Consider the following 6,000-nt stretch of genomic DNA (forward strand, 5'->3'; position numbering starts at 1 on the left):
GGGGGACATATATACCAGGATGGTCCCAGGATAGAAGACATATATACCAAGAGAGGGACATATATACCAGGATGGGAAACAAGCAATATATACCAGGATGGAAGACAGTATATACAAGGATGGAAGACACATATCACAGGATAGAGGACAGTATATATGAGGATGGGGGACATGCAATATATACAAGGATAGTCCCAGGATGGAGGACAGTATATACGAGGATGGTCCCTGGATGGCGGATAGTATATACGAGGATAGGCCCAGGATGGGGGACAGTATATACCAGGATGGGGGACATGCAACATATACCAGAATAGTCCCAGTATGGAGGACAGTATATACCATGATGGGAGACATATATAACAAGATGGGGGACATGTAATATATGCCAAGATAGTCCCAAGATGGAGCACAGTATATACCAGGATGGGTGACAAGATGAGGGACATGTAATATGTACCAGGATGGTCCCAGCATGGGGGACATATATACCAGGATGGGAAACAAGCAATATATACCAGGATGGAAGACACATATACAAGGATAGCACAGGATAGAGGACAGTATATATGAGGATGGAGGACATGCAATATATACCAGGAAAGTCCCAAGATGGAGGACATTATATACCAGGATGGTCCCAGGATGGCGGATATTATATACGAGAGTAGGCCAAGGATGGGGGACATATATAGCAGAATGGGGGACGTGCAATATATACCAGTATAGTCCCAGGATGGAGGACAGTATATACCAGGATGGGTGACATATATAACAAGATGGGGGACATGTAATATATATATACCAGGATGGTTCCAGAATTGGGTCAAATATACTACTGACGGCTCCAGGATGGGGGACATATATACTAATATGGTCCAAGGATGGGGGACATATATACCAGAATGGTCCCAGGATGGGTGACATATATAACAGGATGGAGGATGGTCCCAGGATGGGGGATATATATATACTAGGATGACCCCAGGATGATGGACATATATACCAGGATGGTCTCAGGATGGAGGACATGTATACCAGGATGGGAGACATATATACCAGGATGGTCTCAGGATGGGGGATATACAATATATATACCAGGATTGAGGACATATATACAAGAATGGTCCCTGGATAGGGAACATATATAGCAGGATGGAGAACATGAAATATATATACCAGAATGGTCCCAGGATGGGGGACATATATAACAGGATGGAGGATGGTCCCAGGATGGGGGATATAAATATACTAGGATGATCCCAGGATGATGGACATATATACCAGGATGGTCCCAGGATGATGGACATATATACCAGGATGGTCCCAGGATGATGGACATATATACCAGGATGGTCCCAGGATGGGGGACATATATACCAGGATGGTCCCAGGATGGGGGACATATATACCAGGATGGTCCTAGGATGGAGGACATGTATACCAGGATGGTCCCAGGATGGGGGATATACAATATATATATACCAGGATTGAGGACATATATACAAGAATGGTCCCTGGATAGGGAACATATATAGCAGGATGGAGAACATGAAATAGATATACCAGAATGGTCCCAGGATGAAGGACAGTATATTCCAGTACTGGGGTCATACAGTATATACCAGGATGGGCCCAGGATAGACAGTACAGGATGGGGGACATTAGTACAGGATGGAGGTGGGGGGCAACATGTATGTATTGATAGGATTTTGAAAAATGTATAAAGCTACAAAGGCTCATGCATCTGACAAAGATGCAGGGGGTTGGAAATGGGGGGTGTCACGAACAGGGGGGTAGGAAGTGGAAGCTATGGCCCCCCTTTCCACCACCCTGCCGACAGACAGCGCACGTGACGCGCTCTCTAGCGCCCCTCTTATAGTCAGGCCAACTATGGAATTGCCCGACAATAAGCAAGGAGGCCGCAATTCTACTATGTCGATGATTGAAGGGTTCCCGGTGAGAGTAGGGTATATATTCCCCCGACCTCAGCGGAAGGAATATATATAAACCTCCCCAAATCTCACTGGCCGCCCCACAATGATCCTTGGCATAAACTCGCTGCCACCAACCGATTACGGTAACTATTGCGCCGAGCACACAGACGTGGAGTTCAGGATCGAGATAACAGAACAGCCCAAGATAAATTATATATTTTAATCGGCCTAAGCCACACTAGAAACTACAATATATACAATATGGGATTTACAGAATATATACATAGGTCAGAGTACATCTACAAATAAGGTATGGTTACAAACAGAGGCAAATCAGGCAGTTACCTTATGCAACTGGCCACAGGTAGGCGCTGTTCGACCAGGGTTCCAGGGACTTTCTCACAGGTGTATCATACACGTGACCCCCGAGCAAAGAACACCTAAAAATGTCTGAACTGGGTTTATCAAACTGGCTTAATCCATGTCCCCTCCCCTTTTGGTGACCTCAGAGGGGAGCACTGCCCCACCCCTGTCTTGACTCTAAAATAATATCCAAAATTAAATATTATTAGCAACTCCGGACTGGGAGGTCCGATTGGAACGGTTCTGGTGTCATCAGATCTGTCTGGGTCCCCTCTGCATATTGAGTTCAAGCACGACTCCTCTACCGGACTGCTACTCGCAGTTCTCTGTATCTCGCCGCCCCAGGGCGCGACAAAGAATTCGAGGGTATACAGAGATGCGGCTCGAAGTCCCGATTTTAACGATGTAGGGGGTTATGGCTCAGACGCACGGTAATATCATAACTGTGTATGATATTACGGAGTCAGGAGTATGAACCCCTGCTTGGACAGAGGTCCTATATGTCTTTTGAAGCATCCATTGTTTTACTAGTGTCCCACCCACTCTCTTTGATGAATGGGCCTAACCCCCAGGGGGTCTTCCTCTGGCCTGCCAGTGTAATTGAATTCAACACCTTCCCAGATGCTGAAAATCTGCAAAGGATCACCTGTGAATCTCCCCAGACACCCCCTCCCCCACCCCACACTCTGGGCCACAGTGATATAAGCTCGGTTGGGAAATATAACGTGAAAAGTCGATGCTATTCGAATCTCATTTTCCTGCTGTGGACGCAGACTAAATCCCTGATATTAGATGGAGGGCCCCTTTAAGCAGTGCAGTGCTCTTATAGTTGGCTGCAGACCCTGAGATTTTGGGACATTTTAACCCAGAATGCCCAGGTCATTTCTATACAAATATAGATTTGGGGGGCAGGGAGGGGTGCACATTTCTTTTTGAGGTTTCTGCTCTGTGATCTATATCAGAAGCTGCCAGTCTGAGCGCGGTGATGTGACCACAGCCGGGGTGCAGGTGTAAAAGCTTAAAAAGTTTCAAGAAACTTCTAAGATTCCCCCTACATCTCCTCCAGCAACAGCGGAAGCCTCTTCTGAAACTACCTGCCACTGTCAGAAAGTAACAAAGTTTCCAAGAAACTCAAACCTTTTTTTTTAACTCTTCATTTACTGGGCAACGTTTTACACAAACCTCATCAAAGATGCCGCCAGTTTGCGGAATAATCACATATTGCATATTCTTTTGGCGCAAAAAAATGCTGGTGGTATCAGCAGAAAACAAAAAATAAAATTTCTGAAAACCTCCATTGTTTACACTGCAGGCTGCAATCAGAGACTGGTGCACAATAGAATTAAAGGGACAGTGCTTTTTATTTCATGATTAAACAAAACGTTTCCTCACCGTCCCCTTCCATCAACAACATCATATAGTAAGTGAACCTCATGCAGAATCCCATAGATCTTGGAAGAAATAAATATTTTGCAACATTTTTAAATGCACAATTTTGCAAAACATCGGAACTTTGCTCACCGGTGTTCTGGAGGTGCAGCGCTGATCAGCAGAGGTTCCTGTGCGCTCTTCTGGGGGACTACAAGTCTCAGCACGGGGAAGGGAAACAATGGATGAAACTGCAGACCTTCTCTGGGATGGGGCGGATGATGCGGCGCCGGGGCGGATGATGCGGCGCCGGGGAGGATGATGCGGAGCCGGGACGGATGATGCGGCGCCGGGACGGATGATGCGGCGCCGGGGAGGATGATGCGGAGCCGGGACGGATGATGCGGCGCCGGGAAGGATGATGCGGCGCCGGGGAGGATGATGCGGCGCCGGGGAGGATGATGCGGCGCCGGGGAGGATGATGCGGCGCCGGGGCGGATGATGCGGCGCCGGGGAGGATGATGCGGCGCCGGGGAGGATGATGCGGCGCCGGGGCGGATGATGCGGCGCCGGGGCGGATGATGCGGAGCCGGGGAGGATGATGCGGCGCCGGGGAGGATGATGCGGAGTCGGGGAGGATGATGCGGTGCCGGGGCTCACACCTGTGCTCTCAGCACCTTCTTTGAACCAGAACATCAGCAGCTCATAAACTGGGACCCGTGTGACCCAGAATATCACAAAAGGAGCTTTGCACGTAACACGCGATGTGGTGACGAGCGTTGGTGCAATATTTCTTGGGCGCAGAATCACGGTTTTTGCAATATTTGGAAATTAGATGCAATGATTTTAACTTTCCGTCACTGGAGATATTACTAAATTGTAATAGTTTTACCTCTAATAATAAGAGTCATCTTCTAAATCATGGTTTGGATCAGACGGAGTTCACACGTCCAGTAATCATCCATTAGAACGGATCCGTTGGCAAAAAAAGTTCTGCAAACATCTTTTTATTTGTCCTTTTTTGAAAATATTGATTTTCGCAAGATCCTGGGTTTTTTTGCATTTATTTAACATTGGCGTCTATAGAAAATGGATCCGGTAAATGGATCGCTATTTATCTTGCATTTGAAACTGATTTAGTAAGAAAAAAATGGATCCTTTAGAAATGCAAGAAAACCGGATGGTGAAATAGCGATCAGTGACTGGATCCGTTTTCCATAGACTCCAATGTTAAACAAAAGTAATCTGGCAAAAATCTATATTTTCAAAAATGGACATAAAAAAAGTTGTACTTACAGAACAATTTTGCCAACGGATCAGTTTTAATGGATCACGACTGGACATGTGAACTCAGCATAAGGCCCCCTTCACACATCCGTGCAAAACATGAATATTTTGCATGGTCCGTTGTGGAGTTCTGTGGGCCATCAGTGTGTCAGGGTGTGTGTCATCGTGTGCTACCTGTGTGACATCAGAGAGCATGAACTTGTATACTTACCTGTCTCCTGTGCTGCCGTTGCTTCCGGGTCGCGGTCAGTTCAGTGAATATTCATGAGGCATAATGAGCCGGACCCGGAAGCAACAGCAGCACTGGAGACAGACAAGTATAAAAGTTCTCTTTTTGTCAGTGACTTGGTTGTTTTCCAGTACGTGTCACATGGATCACATAAGTGGGAGGTCCGTGTGACATCTGTGCTGCCGGTCAGAAATGGATATGCTATGTGGAGCACACGGACATGTGTTTTGTGTTTGTTCCAGTTGGACACAAGAACCTTGTGAAAACATGGATATGTGACCAAATCCATTGAATTTAATGGGTCTCCATGTGTCCGTGTCTCCGGTACGTGAGGAAATGAACACCACACATACCGGAAACACGGATGTGTGAAGGAGGCCTGAGGTTGCATTCATACATAGTGTCTTTAAACTGCAGCATCCTGGTGCTGCTGTGGTCTTTGTACTGTTTCCCTGCACAATCACAGTCGTTTCCCTCCACAATCACAGTCGTTTTCCTGCAAGATAAAGGGACTGTGCAGGGAAAGCAGTAAAGGAACCTCAGCGGCACTTGGCTTCTGCAGTTAAATGCCCCAGCATGACCGCTGTGTGTGAACACAGACTAAGGCTAAGTTCACATGTCCAGTATTCATCAGTTAGGGTACAGTACGTCCGCACTTTGTGTCGTCGTAGTTGCAGTTCTAAACGCATATTTTGGCAGAAATTGTCTGTGCCAAAGTTTGGTCGGATCGCAAAAACGTGGTAAATACGCATGCGTATTTACCGCGTTTTTACCGCTTTTTGGTGGCTTTTAGTTAGATGAGTTTTGAATAAAAAG

This window comes from Anomaloglossus baeobatrachus, chromosome 12, assembly GCF_048569485.1.
Source record: "Anomaloglossus baeobatrachus isolate aAnoBae1 chromosome 12, aAnoBae1.hap1, whole genome shotgun sequence".
NCBI classification, from domain to species: domain Eukaryota; kingdom Metazoa; phylum Chordata; class Amphibia; order Anura; family Aromobatidae; genus Anomaloglossus; species Anomaloglossus baeobatrachus.